At 38.8% G+C, this 22,307-nt stretch overlaps 2 long non-coding RNA genes across 2 annotated transcripts in view; one reads left to right on the top strand and one right to left on the bottom strand.

The window, feature by feature from the left end:
- Positions 1–687: 687 nt before the first annotated feature.
- LOC111923732 (uncharacterized) overlaps positions 688–22,307 on the bottom strand; it is a 227,430-nt gene continuing 205,810 nt past the window's right edge. The window contains exons 10-11 of the long non-coding RNA XR_015274046.1: positions 11,954–12,025; positions 688–11,802 (exon numbers count right to left, since the gene is read on the bottom strand). This is a non-coding gene — a long non-coding RNA (uncharacterized LOC111923732). The remainder of the gene's footprint in view (positions 11,803–11,953; positions 12,026–22,307) is intronic.
- Positions 20,190–21,341, top strand: LOC111923971 (uncharacterized). Its single transcript, XR_002861380.2, has 2 exons — positions 20,190–20,296; positions 21,059–21,341. It is a non-coding gene; the product is annotated as an uncharacterized LOC111923971 (long non-coding RNA).

Raw genomic sequence — 22,307 nt, 5'->3', positions numbered from 1 at the left:
CTGGATCGAGTGCTGGAGGAGTGACCTGGGAGAGTTCAGCGCCGGGAACTGCTCTGGCAGCCTCGCCCTGTCCTCGCCTTACCCCTCGGGCTTGCCAGCAATGATGACAGCTTTGCTCCCTTTGAACTGTCTGACGGAGCACGAGGGCTGACTTCAGCTGGCTCCTGTGCAAGGCAGAGTGCGCCGTGCCTGCACCGCAAAAATCTGTGGGAGCTCAGCTATTGACTTCAAGGGCTGCAGCACCAAGTCCCTTGGAGCGACTCCTTGTATAACCAACTTGAGAAACAGTCTGTGGTTTCATTTAAGAGCCATTAGAGAGCGTTACATAGTTTTATGTCTAGAACTTAAAATGCTGGTATCTAATACAAACCCAAAACTTAATCACAGAATACATTTGATATTTATCCATGGCTAAAACTTGCTCAATTAAATTTTTCCAACAAACATGACAAATATTATACAGCACAATAGCACTCAGCTGAGGACAGCATATATGTCACTGGGCAGAGCAAAATGTTTGTCTTAAAAATTAACAGCCTCTTGAGATATGCAAATACCTGAATTCCATGTGTTTGTCCAAATAGTTGTTGCAACATGAGTTCTTTTATGAGTTATTTCATACTTACAAGGGTCACTGCTTACTGATTTAAAGGCAGAGTGAGTCCACTCCTTTTTTCTTCTTCCTAATTTCTATTTTGTTCCAGCTCTGCTTATTCTAGTCTGTTGCACTTGGCATTAGGAGCTGTGACAATTGTTTCTCATATGAACTGCAGTTCACACATTTGCAGTTTTCTTCCCTATATAATACCCTTGCAGCTACCTTGGAAAAAAAAAGAAAATGTAGCTTATTGATTGAACGTCACTCGTTCCAACACCATCACTGCTGGATATAAATAAAAACCTCAAATGCTAGATGTCTTCATTTTAGCATCTGGAAAACATGTGCGTTAGGAAGTTTAGATATATTCCAGAAACGATAAACAAACACTGCCAAGTTCTTTCACTGGCCTAAAGTAAAAGCCAGCACAGAGGGAAAAATATCCCATGCTTTAAATCCAAACTATCCCATGTAACTCAGGGTTTGAATATTTAATAGTAAGCAAATCTGTATCTCTAAATCTATACCTTTGCACAATAACAAACTTCAGCAAACCATTGCTAATAAAATCTATCCCATCTGTCATATTTATTTATAAAATACCAATTAAAAAAGCCTGAAGCTTAAAGCTGCTCATGATGCTTATGAAACTGAGAGCTAATTGTGCTCCAAAGCAGCGGAAGAGTTTGCCAAACTCTGCCGGCCACTCTGCCCCTCCCTACTTCGAAAAAGGCTTATGTGAGGGAAAAAGGGCCTTAGCTCTGCCTAGAGGTATGTTGCAATGGATTGATAAAGTTTGGGATTTGTTTTTCAATTTAAAATGCTATTTTAAACTTTTTTTTTCCTTTATCTTGTCAGTTTTTTGGGACTGTTCAGTTTGTTGGTTTCAATCTCCTGCCTAAAACAATAAAATTGCAATTTGTTGAAACTCTTCCTGAGTAACTAGAACAGCCAATGAGAAAAGCTTCTTCTACCTCTGTCAAAAACAGAGGTGGTATGCTGCTGTGGTTGGGCTTTCTAAATTCTCTTCTTTTCTTTCTTTCTTTCTTTCTTTCTTTCTTTCTTTCTTTCTTTCTTTCTTTCTTTCTTTCTTTCTTTCTTTCTTTCTTTCTTTCTTTCTTTCTTTCTTTCTTTCTTTCTTTCTTTCTTTCTTTCTTTCTTTCTTTCTTTCTTTCTTTCTTTCTTTCTTTCTTTCTTTCTTTCTTTCTCTCTATTGTGTTGAAGATACAATGCCTGATTAGTGCAGGAAGAACTTATGTTACATGCTGCTAAATCCACTGAAGCAAGAGCTTTCCAGTAGCGATGGCATAGTTATGCTATGATATAGTTATGTTTCTTATCTGCTGGCTGCTCCATTTCTGTGTATATAGCACCATATGAACTATTAAAAGCTCTGTAAGTTTTATTACATTCACATTGCCAAGATATTTACACTCTGCATGAAAAGAGGGAGAACAGCAAATGTGGTAAGTGGCCATGAATTAGGAGCAGAAGTTCATCCCTGGTTAGGGAAAAGCCACTGTATTAACCATATCTTGTAAGGACTGTGATAACCTGGGAGCCACCCCCTTCTCTTTATGAAGTCTCTCACAGATATTAGGGAGGCAAACAGTACTGGAGACTCTCATGGAAACTGGGTTGGGTTTAAAGCAGAATAAAACACTGCCCTGGTAGAAATAAATATTGGAATAAATCAAACCTGGTGTAAACATTATGTGTATGCTGACTGTATTTACTGACCATTCCAGCCACTCCCTGCTGGCTGAGGGCACCCCTGTAATGGCCTGACCCTGAGCATGCCAAACAAGCCTTGGCACAGGCCCAGCTTCACATGTCTACGTTTCTTGTCAGACTGAAATTCATCATGCACTGGTATCAAGAGGATGAAGAGGAGCTATGGAGCAGGGTTAGATGGCTGCAGTATTCAGACACACAGATGAGGGCTCAGTTTACCCAGTCCCAAGTGGTGGTACTAGAATTCCTTAACGCTGGCTGCAATGTGCTCACAATCCTGCTGCCAGTGGCTGCCCACAGGCCATACAAGGACCAGCCAAGCCCCATGGTTCCTCTGGTGAAAGACAGACAAGAAGTACAACCAGAAGGTCTCAAAAGGGTAGCCCCCACCTCATTACACTCTTGAAATGAAGGCGTGATCTTGTTGCTCTGTGTCATTTATATGTTGCAATAATTGGCATGTGACATTTTCATTCTTTTTGGAAGCAGTTGGTCACAAGCCATGTGTTAAGTGGCTTCGTGACTATGACAGTAAGTGGCACCAAGTAGAAATTTTTATACAATCCACTTCAGAAAAAGAAGTCTCATTTTGTACCCAGACACATTAGCTCAAACAGTTCAGGAAAACAAATACCCTAATTTCATCACAAACTATAATTCCTAGATAAGTGAAAAAAATTCTCAAGAGTGACATAATGAAAAAGAAATTTTTAAAAAATAAGATTTCAAACCAAAGTTAAGAGCTATAGTCTAGTTATGGCAAAAGTTGTCTTCCACTTTTCTGCCCCAGTTCTAAAAGTTTACTTTGCAAACAAAAATATTTGCTGAAAGTGCCTTGCCTCAGTCAGTGGAATGCTTTTTAGTTTTTCACAGGCAGTTTTTACAGCACCATTTATACCATTGACCTTGGCCTGAAAAAAAAATACATACCATAGCCATCCAAGTAGGCTATAAACTCTGCTAACCAACTTTACAGCTTTTAAATCCTATTAGGCTCCCTTATACAGTTTAAAGCCCCTCTAAGGCATTTATCCCCATGAATATACTTGTGTAACACACTGAAGGTATAAGGATTTGTCTGGAAAAGAGTTTGGTTCTTCAGTCACCTTGCAAGTTCCTGACATGTCAGGTCAGAAATTTGACATGCAAAGTAAAGTCAAAATTTCAGGATTCCTAAATAATAAATTTATCAGGATACTGTTTTCTCAGATCTGTTGATTGATAACACATAAACATCGCCATATGATGTGTTTACAGAGATTCCTTTCACCCTTTTCATTGGCAGGGAGATTATAAAATAGATGTATCACCTCAATTTACTATGATGAGATCTGCTTTCATATCACATACCTAAAAAACTCTACTCAAGGTCTATTGTTCCACAAGCACATGCAGTAAGTCTGATCTTTAAACAAAAGTCAGTTGTGAGCCCTTTATAAAAAAAGCTAAATTCCACTGATTTTACTGGGGATGGGTGGGGAGAACAAAGGTTCCATGAAAGAAGTGACATGGTGCCTCAGTAAAGATCATAAACTCAGCTTAATAAACTCTCTTAAGTTGTTGTTTTTATTTTTCTTTTCAAGAGCTAATAACTTCAAAACTAATGTAAGAATAACCTAGTCCATCTCTGGATTCAGCAGTTCCAATGTGCATGTATGTACCCTAGTAAGTGCAAGTCCTGGTTTAATTCTTAACACAATGAGTTCTTACTTAGTTTTAACAATTGACAACTAAACTATTTCTGATGGGAATACTTTTATACCAGACTGTGCTCTTTCTATTTTCTAAACATTCTGGTTCATTAAATTAATGTAAGTAACACAGCCATAAGTAGCAGAAAGGAACACATAATCATTAACAGCATAGATACAAGAGCATAAATTAAATATAGCCAGTTCTAAGATGTAAATAGCAAAATGATTATTCAAATAGCTGAAAGCATAAGCTTTCTCTTATTGGTAACATTCTGTCATTATCAGAGGTACTGTTACTAGATTATATTGTGTGTTATGGAATTCATATGCATAGGCATATGTAATATTTCTCAATGAAACTCCCAAACAAGACAAATAGAATATGAGTTTGTAAACATCACCAACTCATAAAGATAAACTGGTATATTAAATTCACACACCAATTAAACTAGAAGACTAGAAAACTTGATAACACAAGGTATTGAAAAGAGTACTCTAAGTACCCAAGTCTTACAGCCAGTATTGTTGGGGGAAAGAACTGAGTTAATTTTCCAGGGTTACCTGGGATAGATACTACAGACAAGTTACATTACAATGCATACTTTGGTATTTATACTCAGCTTGGAAACTTAACTCAGGAAAAGTTAATGTGGAGTAGGGTCATCACAAAGCTTTTCCCAAGAGAAGCCACAGACAAAGGGGCAAAAAGTGTCCTGATCTGTCTGCATGAGTTTCCAAGAAGCTGGGACTTTCTTTAGAGCGCACTTTCTAGCACAATTTCCACAAGCTTACTCTGAATAACTAACATCTTTGTGACAAAAGGCTAAGCATTCAACACTCAAATTAGGTTTATTTACAAACACAAATAATTATATAATACTGATGATTCTTCTTCTTATTGTTATTATTTCACCACAAGAGTTTTCCTATTGTCTGTCTTTGAGTAAGAAGTATACTCATTTTGCAGACCACTCTGCTGGAGGTGCACTGCTGTACCAGGCAACACACTGACAGAACATTATGCAAGGAATAACCAGATTCCACACTGAAACCAAAATTTTGGGCTACCAAAAAAATAATTAGCAAGAGTGGCAAGAGTCAGGGCAACAGGTTGCTCTATCCCAATCCCAGGGAGAAGGAGCTCTATAGTAAGGAGTCTGGATGCTATAATGTATCCAGAAAAAAGCATAGTAAGAGATAATGGCAAGATACTTTGCTAAAGATATTGAAACTGCAAGGAAATCATATGACTTTGTAATGTAAAATGCAACTAAGAAATTGCTGTAAAAGACAAACGAGTTTGGTTGATGCACTTCAGACAAAAGCTGTGGACTTAAATTAACACAGAAGTTATTTTTTTTTTAGATTCTCTGATATAGAAAAATCAGCCTTTTCAGAATGATTTTCTTCAGCTTAAAACACATGTAAAACAAAATGCAAAATTTTCTTCCTAATCTGTAGCTTTGATGAAAGATGAACTAGTGGGGCTGCTGCTGAGGTTGTATGCCTTTAAATCTTTGGTGCTGATGTAAAAGTAAGCGCTCGCCAGTCTGGTGTTTTCAATAATTGTCAGCACAGTGTCACTGGACTTATATACATCTGGATGAGAAAGTACTAAAACAGGAACTCTGCTTCTGCTTCTTAATCTGTTGTACTCGCATCAAAGCCAGACCCTATATAAACAGGAAACTGGAATGGGACTGATAATGTATCACCCACAAGTCTGAAGCTTTAAAGGAGACCGGGCAGACAAACAGAGCTACAGCCACTTCTGCATTTTCACTGATAAAACAGTCATTCCCCAGCAGATCATCATCCTTCATGATGGCAAGAACTATAAAGTTCTCTGTGACTGCCAAAGGTTAAATAGCTGTACCTAAAACCAAGTGTCAGCAGCACTAAACCACACACAAGTTTTCAGCCACCTTGAAACATCAAAGGTGAAAGGGACCTCAAGTCCCATTCCTAAAGCGACTCAATTCCATCAACTTTGATTTTGATATCCATCATCCAACATAATGCATTTGCTTTTGAACATTTAATCTCTGGCCTGCTAGATGTCCAATAAGATTCCAAAACTGAGTGGCTGTAAACAACTAATTAGTGTAACCAAGAAATGAATTTTGTAAGCACTCATCTCTCACTTTTTTTTTTTTTTTTAATTTGCTAATACGAACAGTTGCAAACTGTTTTTAGAAACAGCAAACACTTTAGTTGTGGCTTGAAAAGAGCCTACAGGAAAATACCATGAAAGAAAGAGCACAGTGCCCTCAATTTTAAACTATGTGTTATTTGGCCTAGTGGACTGTCAGTAATGTGCACATGCCACAGCTATTTAAAGTGATCTTCCAGAGCACTGAGGAAATTCACTGGAAGGCACTAACGAAGATATCAGGGAGGTTTATTATAACAAGTAGGGCAAAGAGTGGAAAGGAGACTAAGTTCTGCAAACCCCGTGCTGGGGACCTTCAGAGGCATAACACAACAGAGAAATCTCTGCTGGAACTCTGAGGTCTTCTTTCTGGATCACAGGGTCTTAACTCCTAAGAACACCAACATCCAATCCAAAGTGGAGAGAAAAACAAAGCAAAACAAAACAAAACAGAAAAAACCCAGCAAAACAAAATAAGAAACTTTCCTTCTATAAGATAAAGTTTATGGCACAAATAAATAATAATGCATAGGATTATTGTGTGGAGCCTCACAAACACCTCCAGCTGTAAGTTGTAGCACACATCACAGACTGGAAAGCTAAAAAACTGAGGAAGGCAAGGGGTCCTCCAACCATCTCTACTCACCTCCAGCTATATCAGAACACTGATTTACCTTTTCCTTTCTTTTCACAGCAAGATATATTGGTCTAGCCTTAATTCTAACTTTGTTGGATTTCCATGGGTTGCACTGTCCAAAGGCTTTAGGGTGAGTCTCAATAACAAAAGACTAAATAACATCAAGATGTGTTCAGCTGTATGACAGAGGAGTCATAAACCCTATTTTGTGTCTTTCCTTAAGCACATACAAAATGTTTTCTCAGCATTTTACTTAAAGGTTTGTTATAACCACAATTATTTCAAAATGTGTGTAAAAACAAGTAGAAATTTATTCCTTAATCCTCTCAATAAATAAAAGAAGAAATAAGCTAAGCCTGGTAATAGAGAACAGAATGTGACAGAATGGAGTATTTGATTCAAAACTTATCTGAAGGCTTAAGAATGTTATATAACTTTACTGCCTTATTTTCTCTTGCTGTGACATGTATATCCTGCGTTTTCTCAGAGCACTGATGAATCACTTAAAAATATATTTTTATTAGGTACTTGGGCTCAGGTCAAATAACTGAATCTCCTCAAGGGACAGGACAGTATCTTGGAGATGTGGGCAACCATAGGGTTTATAATTGACTCATATATCCTTTGGGCTTGCTCCTAAAAGACTTTAATTCATTGTTCAGTGGAAAATCCCTATATGCTTCTTTTCACAATTTCTATAATATTCTCCAAAAGTAGCAGACTAAGTAAGTCTTTAGCTTGCTGCTTGTTGCCATTGTATTTCATCTCTTTTCTCTCATAATGTTAACAAACTCACAGCATGATGGAAAAGCCCAAAGCAATTTAACTGACCAAAACCCCTTACCCAGTGTAACAGGTTATCTGAGTGTAAAAGAGATCTTCTTCAGCCCTATAAATAAGAATATTTCTAGTGTTGCATCCCATCTGTGTATCCTTTCCTATTTCAGGAATCTGGAAGTGGAGATGGCTTTTAAAAGCATTGTCTTTTAGGACCAGAGCAGGAAGTGATTATCACTGTTAATAAAAGTTATGTCAATAATGCTCTATGAGCAGCAAGTGTTTTCAAATATTGCTCTTTGGGAAAAAAAAAAAAATACATACTTTTTCTTTAGCTGTTCTTGTGGTTTTTTTGTTCATTATTGCTGCTATTCAATAGCAATACATTTACACTGGTTTTGATCAAAATATCCCAATTCTGAGAGCTTAACATACATTATATTTTGATTTGTAAAGGGTTATTGGCATGAATTACACTACAGAAGGCAGAATTCCTTCTTTTCAGTGTATCAAATATTATAAATCATCAACAGTTATGAAATTTTCCTCAAGGCTTCAGGTACTTTACTGCCAAGGCCTATCTCTTAGAAGTGTAATCAGCCCTTGGTTAGAGCCAGTGTCATCTCCTGCTTCACTTTCTCTTTTAGTGTGTTTTGTATATCTTCAGATAATTACAGAGGCCCTTAAACATCATTCAAATGAACAGGGAGGGGGAGAGAAATATTCTTTGCATGAAATGAATTTGAGGTTGCAGTAGGGCTTTTTTTGTGCGCACAAAATACTGAAGAATACACCATTGCCATGTCAATTTTGGAAATACAAAATCTGTGTGAAGTATTTATGCTGTTCCACAGTAAAAATCATGTGCACACTGGGTATGTATAATTAATGAAAACAGAGTGTGCATTGTGAGCAGTACAGGAACTGAGACACAAGCACAGAACAATTTACCAGAAAAAAATTGTAACCATGTTTTTGGCAAGCAAGCAAATTCATATTTTGATTTAAACATTAGTTTATTACCAGCAGTAATTCACCTGCAAAAGTCTCAGTTTTGTGACTTTCCACTTACTCATATAGCTCTAAAAGAAAAGACTCAGTTCTTCTGGTTAACACATAGGGCACAAAATTATTCATTAGACCATGAATCATAAAATAAGACAGATGCCTGGCTGAGCATCCAAGGATGGAGTTAAAGGTCTTCCCTTATTTATACACAAGTCAATGTGGAATGGTGCCATAGGCCTTATCTAGATGAAGATTTAAAAGTGAGCTGTTAACATGCCTTAGCTAAAACATATGTTAAAAGTCTTTTATAATTGTATCTCTATACTTTGATGCACCTTAAGCTGATCAAAATGTAGCATGATGGGAAACTAATCTAAAGGGAAGAAGATACAAACCAGAATTCTAAAATGCATTAGTCAGAACTGGATAGCTGAGGTTTTGTTCTGTGTCCACCTCCAAGCGATTGACTAGAAAAAGAGAAAGTTAAGTACTGTTTATGCAAATGATCAGCTAGAAGCTCCAATTTTGCTTACATCAAAGTTAAAGCAACAAAGCATCACCCCATGTCGTGTCAACTTAAGATACAATGCTCTCTGTTATCTGTAAAGTATCCCTATCAAGAAAGAACAATAGAAGAAAAAAAACCTGCATATGAAGTTAAAGAGCATTAAGTCAAGAAAACCAAAACACCTCTATCCAAGTTTGATAGCACTTTAAAAAATGAAGTATGAAGCATTAAGAATGAAGTAAGTCCTTTGGCCCAGAAAACTGAACTATGCTCTTTGAAAGCCAAAAATAATTTTAAAATACCAAAACATCCCATATTAACCACATTTCACTTTTCTTTCCTAAAATCACAACAATGAGGCTATTTGGATAACAATGACCCATGCTCTATAAATTTCCTGTCCAATAGTGGTACAAAGATGGGTACTGTTTGCCTGACTGTAAAGAAGCAATGTGCAACATGATGCAGTGTACACATCAGAGGGCAAAGTAGAGATATATCAGGGTATAATGTAAACCTGAACTGTAAAACTGACAGGTGATGGTTCCATGTTCATTACCATTGTTTTCTGTAGAGAATTAGGTATCCAACCAACCAAAAAAAATTTAAAATTTTATTAAGCACACATATCTATGCATTTGTATATGTACATGTATCAGTATACGTAGCAAAAAACAGGCTTTAAAAACAAGAAAAATGTTAGCAGTAGCCAGACCAATCCATCTATAAAATTGTGTCTGAATTTTCGCCTCCTATTGATGGAGTTGTGTTATTTACTTCAGCCTGCAAGTCTATTAAATGGGCTATCAGCTCTATTTCTAATGTATGCCCTTGGACTGAGACGTTCACTTACAGTGACTCAGGCAGGAGTGGGGCAATTAAAAAGTGGAGTACTTCTGTCAAAGAGGTTTTTTGGTGACACATGAGTTGCAAAGAAATGCTAACACAGCAAACAAACAAGCACAAATAATTCCTCAGGCCTGGAATTGAAAAGGAAAGCAATGCCATTCTCCTGGTGGGAAGACACATTTATTATTTTAATATGGAATTTATTGTGGTTAATGGATGTAGACTAAGAGAAGAAAAATCAATACAGTCATGCATGTATTCCATTTGAGAAATGTGGATTCTACTCTAAGCAAGGACAGAAAAGTGGGATTTTTTTTTCTGATAGTTTGAAAAACAGTAACAGATTATTATGAGTTTTACTCACGGAAATTAACTAATTAACTAGAGGATGTCATCAACCAGAATCAGGATGGTGAAACAAAAAGGAAGGCAACTTCCCTTCTGTAAATAACCTTTATTCATCTTTTATTCATTCATTTTGTAACACAACCTGCAGTCAGTACAGATTTACTAGCAGGATGCATTAAGGAAAAGCAAAAAACATTCTGTTTCCTCACCATTTCCCATACTTCACCTTTTCCCTATAAAGAATGAGATAATGAAAGCTCATATGGTTTATGACATTCCCCTTGCAAATTGAGAACAGTAAAAGTCTGCCCTTCTTTTTGGCTTATGTGTAGTGTAATTGTTTGGCAAAGGCCCTGATCAACAAATATTATGTTTCTTCCAGGGGAACATCAATGCAACTAGTCTCTTTACTGTGTTCTTTGGAAGAATCAGAACAGGGGTAGAAAATGTCAAGAGGGAAACCTAAACCTAGGCCAGGCAGTAAAATTCCCCAGGGGAAAAATCATATTTATTAAGTTACTCTTCTTGCTCAGTAAAGGTTAGCAAGCATTTCAATGAATTTCCTCTTGGGTCAAATAAAGCTGGAAGGGGAGTGGATGTGATACCACATGACAGACCTTGATTTTCAGATGGAAGCTACAGTAGTATTTTGGACTCTCGGGCTCTGGATCTTGATTTACAATAATAAAACAACATCTCCATGATTATTTGTTTCAAACAAACTAAAAAAGATATTTTACTTTATTTCTGGATGAATTCACACTAAAGTTTGTCCAATATTCCATCATTAGATGTGAATCTAGAGCAGGCTGACAATAACAACTGCCATGACAGCTGCAACTGTGGGGTTCTGCAGGACATTGTTTCTGCGTAACCCTTAAAAGAGCTAAAGCAACTACTTTATTTTTTTTTTTTTCCAGCCTTAGAAAAGTACATTCCAGTGAGAGGTTAATTGTGCTCCTCTTAAGGAGAATAAATCCACTGTATTTACTGGGACATGCATTCTATAGATGATCTAGCATCTCATTAAGATGATTTTACCCCATACTGTTCTGGCACACAGGCTCTCACAAACAACATTTTCAATACTCTGCTCTTCAGATCTCATCACAATCCTAAACTAGGTCACCTGGAATGATGGTGTGGCACAGAAACAAATAGATCAGACCCAACTTCTCCCTTTTTTAAGTACCTGATATTAACAGGTATCTTCCCTGAAAAGGAAAATTTAAGAGCCATAACAACAACAACAAAAATGTTTTCAATAGCCATTTACCAGTAGCTGGCTTCTCAGAACAAGCTCAAGTTGACAATGAGTGACAGTGACTGCCAGTCGAGGGCTGTTCCATAGGTTTGCATCACCAAGCTCTCATTTCTAGGAGACCAGGGCACAGATTTCCACCTCAGGGGGATAAGGAGCTGTGGCTGGAATGGCTCTGGCACATGAACAATCTCTACTGGAGACAGGGAAGCTCCAGGTCAGGGCTGAGGTCACTTCTGTTGAGGCAGAGAGCAGCAAGACCTATTCTTAGCACACATGAGCTGACATTTGGTAAAACAGTGACAAGGACGAGGGAGTATGTGAATACTTTGCCAAGAGGCCAAGAGCCACGTCACCCTGTTAACTCATATTACAGCTACAGCTTACCTCATGTTAGTTACTGCACGTCAGCCAAGGTGTAGGAAAAAATACATCCATTGTCCAGGGAAGACAAGGCAGCTGAAAATTAATGATAAAATGGACTTGCTGTGACATTGGCCATATTTAATTAATTTTATGAATAAACAGCCTAACATTTCAAGGGACATCAAACTAATAGTAATGTTGAACTTATGATCAATCCATAAGAATGCAGATGCTTAACAGCTGGCATCTTAGAAAAAAAAATGTGGTTTGGTATTGTTTTGGTATTTTTCTTTCTAAAACATGTCTAAAAAATTGCTTTAAATGGACAGCTGTTATCACCAATGGTATTTATTTATTCTATCTCACTCTTGCTACGCAGGCAAACCTTCAGGGAGGGAGAGAGGGACAGGAAGAAAAAGATAAAGAAAGAACAAAGAGAAGCAAAGTAAGCAATAAAATATTGAACAAGGACTACTACAGAAAATTGCCAAATCTCAAATTAAATTAGTGCCAGGCACTGTTTGAATCATCAACACAGCTTAAATTTCAAGCTAGGTTCTGAAGCAAGGCCCCTGAATGAAAAAAGCAATCAATTTAAATTCCTTGGCCTCCACCTGTTGTAAATAGTTGCAAAACACACGCCAACTTCTTTAGACCTATAGCTTCTGCTGACTTCAGTAGTGCAAAAAGTCTCATTATTGCAGCAGGTAAGACAGAATTATGACTCTGGGTTTGACATGGTGGAGTGCCTCATTGCACACTGTCACAGACATCACAGGATGCACCAGAGATTTCTTCGTCAAGGAGAAATAATGAGCTGTCCTGGCTCCACAGTCTTTTACAGCCTCCCAGATGTTTGCATTTATTTATTTATTTATTTATTTATTTATTGCATTTAAAACACCCTCAAACCTGTATCAACTCTGTAATGAAAAATAAACCTTTATCAGCATAAACCTGATAAAGATAAAAATACTGAGATTTGCTGACAAGGCACTATAATGGAAATAATCTGTTTATTCAGCATTCTGTTTCAATAATATGGGATGCATTCAGATTCCTTCCACAATTCCCCCCTCATTAACATCCTGTCCAGTTTGCTGCAGGCCATGACGTAGACTCTGATAATAGTTTTGGCATATGTTTCCTAAGGAAAGGCCCAGCCACCCTTCTCTTGAGAGGATGTCGATTGTGTTCATGCTGAAGGTGCATATGCACCATCTCCTGCTGGGCCCAAGCCCCAGCACACACATGACCTGTCACTGTCACTTAATGCTAACCACTGGAAATCATACACAGATACCACGGAGCTTCTCTATGCATGGCCAATGCATGTATGTGTGTGAGTTTTCAGGCACACACTCAAAGCACACAGAAGAGCTGACTGTATCTTATGGTGAAAAGAAATCACTATCATCCCCTGAAATCTTACAGGAAGGGCAAAAAATACCTCATGGAAAAGGCAAGTTCTTTCAGTTTTATCATCCCAGAGCCTCATGTATAACAGCCAGTGATATAAGGCTGCTTTTTCAATTTTTTTTTTTTTCCCCTCTGAGATATATGCAGAAGTACCATGTGTGTCATTTTAATACAAAACCATAACAAAGTCTTCACAGTGATAAGACAAAATGAGTCTCCAAACACATGAGATGCATCAGTTGGAGTGCTGATCCTCAATAAACACAACCAGAGATAAGTAGTCAAACACTCCTCTTTGGCCTCTTCTTCATCAGCAAATTAAACAGTGCCAAGAAGCAAACCCAGACAGTAGACTTTAATTGTCTCTGCAGTTCAGTTATTAGACAAGTTCTTGGCACAGGTTTGGCAGATTCCCCAGCACCACAGGGGAAAAACACAGCCCAGAGATAAATCCTGTGAGATTGGACGTGGTCACCTTCTGTTGGAGGGTAAGAGCTGTATGATTTCATCATGGGCTGTCTGTATCATCAGTGCCAGAGGATACTCCCAGGCAAGTTTAACTCAGTTCAGACACAGTCTTCCTGTCCACTGTCAAAGCAGAGCTTTGGCTTAATACAGGTACAAAATCTCTCTCAAACATAGAACAACATCACAGTATCATTATTTCAGACTAGAATTTCATTACTTTCCTTATCTGGTGAAACAAACTACGTCTGGGTTCCTTCACATAATTCTGTGGAGAACATTTAATGGGACAACATGCAGAACAGCAAGAATTTGCCACATCAAATGTAATCCTTACCCAGCATTCTCAAAAGATGAAGTAATAACAGCAAAACTGACCCTGTACATAACATCTAGAGGAACAGAAAGATGTCAAAAGTAAAATACCAAGCCTTCTCTTTTAAAAAATAAATATGGATAGACAAGCATATAAACATGCATGCAACTCACTATATCATAGAAACTTCTGAGCTGTTGTATGTTAGGAGCACACTGTCTGTGTAGGGACAGGTAATGCACTTCTACAGGGCCTAAAACCCTGAGAGAAAGAGAGAAAATTGCTAAGGTCCTAAAGCAGAGCCCAGAGGATGGAGTTCCCAGCTGCTTCCACTGGGATTTGTGGAACCTATTCACCCATGCTGCATATTATCCCTAAAACCTGTGAGAAGAAGCCAGAGTTTTACTCTGCAACAGTATCTACCGTGCACTGCTGAACCAGAAGACACAGTAATCTGCAGTCAAAAATTACTGAAAGTCAACAAAGAGCCACTTAAGCTTTATATTCTAGATGTGAGGAAAAGGAGGGGAAAATGGAAAGCAAAGTGTGTCTCAGCATTTCACATTTTTCCAAGTCAAAAAAACCCAGTACAAATTCTCACAGAAATTCAGCTTTCACTTGTCCATGCCTGTGTCCCCTCAAAACTGAAACTCTGAATTCTCATCTCCAACAAATAGAAGAATATCTTTTGGTACAGGTCAAAAAACAGGTAACTTGACTGTCCCCTTCACAAATTCTTCCTTAAGGGTTATATATCTTCACATTCTCTCATTAAAGCAACTAAACAATTCAATAGGGCACCAGATTCTAGTAAGGGTGCCAATATTAATATAACATCCTAATCTGCTCTACAGTGATTTAGTGTAGCATCAATACTAAACACAGCCAAAGTACAAGTACTCTCACTGTTGTTCCTTTCCCTCAGTCAGTCACCCCACTTCCTCACCACGCCCTTCACAAGGCAGGTGAATGTGTACAGCAAAACTTATTTTGAACGAGACAGGGCAAGAGCTATAATCTGGTTCAAAACCCTCCTAGAAAAACAAGCAGGATGGGCATTTTTTTCCTCATACTATCCATCTCAAGATTGCAGGGTTCTGAGGGCTTTTCATTTTGCTTTATTTTTCCTGAAGTCCTATTTCATATAATCCCGTGTTCGACAACACCCTTGTGAACTGTTGACTTTTCTTAAAATGGCCATAGATTATCCCCAAAAGTGAAGCCCTTTTCAAGGAAAATGCTTGTGCCCTCATATCTATAATTTAGAAAGGAAATATGAGAACACAGACAGGAAGGAAAGTATGGGAAGCTACAAAAGCAAAAATGTGAAAACTAAGAGATTATATATATAAATTCTAGACCAAAGGAAAACTCCTTATTTCAAAATACATACGCCTCTCACAGAAGTAAGTGTATTTTATTGGACAATATTCACCTGCTGCTTTCAATACTGGACTCTAAGGAACTATAACTAGGAAATGTATTTTAGATACAATGCAATATATACTCAGAAACCAACAAGGTGAAATACTGCAGTGAGTTAAATGCAAAGCATGGTAAAGAGCTGGACTCCTTTCCCCTTCATGCATGTTGCAGCATCTCTGAAGTGATACAGAAAATTCAGTGTCAAAAGCCAGCCATGAGAAATGTCACTCATTGATGCCTGTTTTGGTTACATTTTCCATCACCAAGCAGACAGGAAATGTTCTCGGGCTCACAAAAAGGCAAACAGAAGCCAGAGTTAAAAGTAGACTCCTTTTTCCCTTCCCCTGCTGCACACTATTAATCTGAAAGTCCGGAAGCCATATGGGGATCGAGTTATTATCCAGCTACTTATTGCCTTCAGGTGGCTCCAAATTAAAAAGAAAGATTGTCAGCAGATGTACCCATCTACTCTGCCTCTTTTTCATATGTCTACAGCATTACTACATTTACACCTACCTGCACGCTGTAGCCAAAGGTGTGACAGTACTTCACAATCCAACCTTTTTTATTCTCCTTTCCTTAGGAACTCTGAGGTCAATAGTCAAGTTAAAAAAATCACACTGTGCTTCGACACCACATTTTTATTTTTTTTTGTTAAAGGGATGGTCCAGAGATTTATTTTCTTGAGCTGCTGCACCTGGAATGCAGCAATTCTAGCATAGATATCTCCCCAAGAGCTCTGTCATCTCCCACATCAGCTGTCTTTGCTGCAAGCACTGCAGTACCATGTCTCTGTTCTTTTGTCATCAAATGCATTTTCATTTCTATGGGTCTTAATGTCCTACTAATCTTAAAAGAATTTTCAAAGGAAGCAGCTACCAAAATGAAACAACTGAAAAAATTAACAGCTCCTCCAGAAAGTTGAATTACACCTAACCCAGTATCTTTTTTTTTCACATGTAAGACTGTAGATGGAATTACTGGCCAGGGAGCAGGTTGTCACTAGCAGTAAACTGGCTATTTCAACAAACCAGGTACATAGAGCAAACATAAATAATAATTATTAACACCCTCTTTCATTTTGTTTTTTATTTATGGGTTTCTGGACAACAAGGAAAAAAAGACCTTTTGTTTGCAGAAAGGTTTTCCTATCAGATACCTGCAAAGAAAATCACCACAGATCTCTTCGAATGTAGTGTTTTACATATATTAAATATGTTAAATCCACAATATCTCAAAGACACAACATAATTGAAGGTGTGAACTTGGTCTACTCTAACACTCGTTGGCAGTTCATACTGGTGAACTGCCATGTGATCAGAGGGCTGGAACACCTCTCCTACGAGGAAAGGCTGAGAGTTGGGGTTGTCCAACCCAGAGAAGAGATCTTTTTGCAGCCTCCCAATACCTTAATGGGGCTTATAAAAAGGAGGGAGAGGGACTTTATGTATAGGCAGACAGTGACAGGACAGAGGACAATGATATCAAACTGAAAGAGGGCAGGTTTAATTAGGTATTAGGAAGAAATTATTTGCTGTGAGGATGGTGAGGCGCTGGTAAAGGTTGCCCAGAGAAGCTGTTGATGCCTACAGAAGTGTTCAAGGAGAGGCTGGACAACCTGAGCAACCTGGTTTAGTGAAAAGTGGGTTGGGACTAGATGATCTTTAAGGTCCTTTCCAACCCTAACCATTCTATGATTCCATTTCATATCCACTTTACAACATGAAAAAATTGGGTGCACATCTGTAGGTGTAGCATCTCAAGCTCATTAATTCATTGGTTTGCCTATGTCTTTATAACCTTGTGAGCTAATTTGCAAGACAAGTAACATCTAAAAAAGCAACTACACAAAATACATCCAGAACACTAACTTCAGGACATCTGAGTGTAAGTTTTTCTCTGTTCATTCATACAAACATAGAGATTCATCACCAGTAACTGGTGATCATTTAGAAGCATGGTCAAAATTACAGAAATTTTTTTGCCATATATGTATTTGAATTATTTGATATTTTCTTAATGCAAATAATGAGAATTCTTTTCTGACTTCTATTTTTTTTTTCTAACTGTACCTAGGTGGAAAGACTTCAAAATATTCGTTTTCTTCTAGCACAGGAACAAAATTCTTTGTGCAGAAAGAAATAAATGTAGTAAAGATTGTATCAGTTTTTCATTTCACAATGCAACCAGAACTATGCTACAGGGAAGTGAAGCTGAAGGTAAAATTTGGGAATGCAGCAGGAGAACCTTTCAGCTGCAAATATTGAGGCAGCTTCCTCTTGAACACAAACTAGAGATGGCTTCATAAATGCTAAATTATTTTTAACCATGTAAGAAACAAATACAAAAAAGTCAGTATTATTTCCAAGATGGATCAGTTGCTCCTATTCTTTCAAATCTACTTTGAAACACTCTCTTCCAGGCTCAATTATTCAGTCCCAAATGTTGAAGCATCCTTAAAAATTATTTGGTGCAAATGAAGAATGTATTTGCTCTCCATCAACAGTGTCCTCACACTAATAACAGCTCTGAGTGGATTTGGTAGGCACTGTCCAAGCCTACCATGCACTTTACAGTAACACAGGCATAGTTTATGCTAGCATTACATGAAATTATTCCAGGGCCCAGGAATGCACATATGCACTCAGGTTTCCCCACACGTGTGAATGCATTCAGATACCTTTATTCAGAAATCCTCTTAGAGGACTTCAACAATTCATTTAAAAGGCTTGTCGAGATTTTCTGGTTTTCAGTACACTTCAGTCTCCACAGTGGTTATAATCAGCCCCAAAGCACACAGCTATGCTTGTAGCACTGCTAAATCCCACTCACCAACTGCATGCTTTTTATCCTAACATGAAGTCAAAAGAACAGGCATCTAGATTTTGCACCTGCATTGGAAATTTTCAAGAAAATTTCCAAACAGAGTTTAATGTTAACAAGACAAAAATATATATCTATCTATATGCATGTTAATATTGTGCCACCAGAATATGTTTCTACTATTTTATTTAAAACTCATAAAATTAAAATCTTTCTGCTATACTTATTGCCTTGGAATAACTTTTCCTTTATAAACTGTCATTGTCATTAAAATTAAATTAAACATTTACAACATGTTTTTAGAGACAAGAAGAAACAATTTGTTTGTGCACACACTTTCATAGCAGGCACTCCTCAAAGAAAAATTGGAAAAGAAAAGGCAGTATGATTCAATTTCTTCATATCATTATTTACTAATTAATAAAGTGCTCTCTCTGGATTCAAATACAGATTTATGCAGTCATTTTTCTCTTTAAATAAGAAGTACTACTGCAGTATAAATTCAGTGCTTTTACACAAAGGTAAAGACAAGACACAATTTGTGCCACAACGTGAAATGCAACTACTAACAAACAGCATTATCATGTACAGTTTCAGCAAATGCTAGCACTCTTGGATCTTAGGTACATATCAGCATTCAAAATCACAGAATCATAAAACAGTTGTGGTTGTAAGGGTCCCTAAAGGTCATCCAGTTCCCACACCCCTGCCACGGGAAAGGACACCTTCCACTAGACCAGGTCGCTCCAACAGCCATTCAACATGAATGTTGACAGAGAAGAAGCAACTACCAGTTCTCTGGCCAGCTTGTCCCACGGTCTCATTATCCTCATAAAAAAATTCTTCCTTAATGTCTACTCTAAACCCACCCTCCATCAGCTGGAAGCCATTTACTCCTATCCAACCACTACAGGCCCTTGTACAAAGTCCCTCTTCAGCTCTCTTGTAGACTCCCATTCGGTACTAGAAGGCTTCTCTAAGTTCTTCCCAGAGCCTTCTCCAGGCTTAACAACCCCAACTGTCTCAGACTGTATTCACAGGTGTTCCACCCCTCTGACCATATTTGTGTCCCTCCTCTGCACTAGCTCCAACAGGTCTCTATCATTCTTATACTGGCGACCCCAGAGCTGGATGCAGAGCTCCAGGTGGGGTCTCACCCCTCCTTTAATGTGGTGTCCACACTCCTGCAGATGCAACAAGAACTGGCTTTCTGGGCTGCATACACACATTGCCAGGTCATGCTGAGCTTCCTGTCAATCAACACTCCCAAGTCCTTTTCCTCAGGACTGCTTTTGATCCATTCTTCAAGCACTTGGCCTGTGTCTGGGATTGTCCCAGTCCAGGTGCAGGACCTTATACTTAGCTTTGTTAAACTTTGAGGTTAGCAAAGGCCCACCTCTTAAGCTGGTCAAGGCCCCTCTGAATGGCATCCCTTCCCTCCAGTGTGTTTACTGCACTGTACATTTTGGTGTTGTCGGTAAACTTGCTGATGGTGAACTTGCTGATCCCACTGTCCATGTCACAAAGATGTTACACAGTGCTGGCCCCAGTACTGACTCCTGAGGAACACCACCCATCATTGTCCTCTGCTTGGACATCAAGACATTGATTGCAACACTTTGAGTGAAACTGTCCAGCAACTTTGTTATTGACCAAGTGATCCATCTGTCAGATCTGTGCCTCCCCAATTCAGGGGATGCTATGTGGTATTGTGAAATGCTTTGCACAAGTCCAGATATCAGTGACACCAGTTGCTCTTCCCTTATCCACCAGCATGTCACAAAAGGCCACCAAATTTGTCTGGCATGATTTGCTCCTAGCCAAGCCATGCTGGCTGCTACCAAACACCTCTTTGTTTTCCACATGACTTAGCAGTTTCCAGGAAGATCTTTCCCACCATCTTGCCAGGCACTGAGGTGAGACTGACTGTCCTGCAGCTCCTCAGGCCTTCCTTTTTTCCCTTTTGTTTCTCCTTTTCCAGCTAGTGACAACTTCCCTGGACTGCCATGACTTTTCAAATATGATGACCATTTGCAGCCATTTGTTTGCAAATTTGAAAACTTTTCAGGCCCTTTGAAACCCGTCCCTTATCTCTTGTTGAAGTTACTCTGGTCCTATACTTTGAAATGAACGGACTGTAAAACAGATAACTGGGCATGGGAGGTGATGAGAATGAGCAGATATTGGGTGCAGAAGGTGACTGATGATATGAAGCAGTGGTCATCCTGTTGCACATCTGGACCCACGAGGTCCTGTGGTTCAACTAGATGTGTCAGAGACACTATCATATTCTCTTCCTAAAGTATGTATTTGCTACAGCATACAGAGAAAACCAAAGATATCGAAGAGTCATTGCTGGACAGGACCTCTCAAGGCAATCTTATTTACCCCACTACTCCAGTGACCCATAACTGAGTGATTCTGAGTTGGTCCTTGGGTAGTCCTAGGTCCTCCTCCCAGCAAAACTCTTCTGTTGAGGATATGTTGCCTATCGTACCTTCCTGCCTGCTGCAACACAGCCTCTGCACCACGGGATTAGATGAGCTGCTTGAATTCCCTCAGCTTCACAAGGGGAGGGGAAGCTGTCCAGAAATGGTTGGCTCTTGGTTCTCTCAGAGGAAAGGGGGAGGGGGAGTAAAAACCCCACTGATCAGTCAATTGTTTATTTTTATTGGCAGTGTGCAATATTCCTATAAATCTGCCATCTGCAGGACGAGTCAATTGCCTGAAGAGCTAAAATCCACTCTCAGGTCGCAAACAAGGCTGAGACATCTAGGCAATATCAGAGGCACAATTACCTGCAGAGATGAAGCAGCCAGAAAGAGGATGATAAGTACCAACAATTTGCCTATATAACAACAGGGGACGGAGGGCCATACATCTTCAGCAAAATAGCATCTCACTTCTTCCAAGAAATTGAACTATAATCTCAGCTGACAAAATACAACCTTCAGAGTATTATTTTAGCATGAAGAATAATCTTACTGCCAGCTTTGCTTCTGTGCTGTGTCTGCCATGGTTTCCAGTTGCTCCAGTTGGCAGCTCAGAGATGCTCAGGCAGAAGCTGTTTAGCAGGGACTGGAAAAATTCCTGTGATAAACCAGTGTGAAGTATAGGTCTGTGTTCATTGCCTTCTGTGGAAGTAACTGAATTAATTATTTAGCTGCTCATGGCCTTTGAACCTTAAGGGTTATGATCTGAACAAGAATACACCCTGTCCCTGAAGTTCACTGAAGTGCAGATGCTGAAGCTATGAGGCTAATTCCCTTCCATAAAGGCAATCAAAACACCCTGATGGCACCTGGTGAACATTAAAGGCAGCTTTGGTTTCAAAGTCAGAAGCCCTTGAGAAAAACAAAGGTCACATTTGTCAGGTCACTCTTTGCTCTCCAAACACTGCTTTCCTCCTTTCTTTATGTTTTCATTAACACTGTCAAGCCTGACAAATATTTTCCTTTTTTTTTCTTTTCCCCTCTCTCCTTGTTTCCCTTGATTTCTTCCACCATCTGTACCAGCCTGTTCTACCCTTACCCTGTGAAAACTTGATTAAGAGAATGACCTCTTTTGTATGGTAAAGTAGCAAACCAGAGCTGGTAAAGCCAAGCACATCTCTTTTGAAATCATCATATGGTTGCTCTCCTGTGCATCAGCCTGTTAGACAACATCCATGCAATCTAGGCATGGAAAGCAATTCCTTTACCTTAAAGCAGAACTACTACCCATGTGGCTCCTGAGGCTGAAAGAAGCAGGGGACAACTTTTATAGGAAAAGAAAAAAACATGTGACACTGAAGCAGCTGGTCTAGGAGTTTGTTTACAAGAGAGGTTATTGGCAGAAAAGAAAAATAAAGAAGTGGGAGGAGACTTCTCCCTACAAGGAGATTCTTCTCAACAGTTCAGTGGTGGTGAGTTCACATCCCAAGCCAGA

This window comes from Cyanistes caeruleus, chromosome 1 (genome assembly GCF_971803275.1).
Source record: "Cyanistes caeruleus chromosome 1, bCyaCae1.hap1.1, whole genome shotgun sequence".
Classification (NCBI taxonomy): Eukaryota; Metazoa; Chordata; class Aves; order Passeriformes; family Paridae; genus Cyanistes; species Cyanistes caeruleus.
The sequence above is the reverse complement of the archived record's forward strand: the minus strand, read 5'-3'. Positions and strand labels throughout refer to the sequence as shown.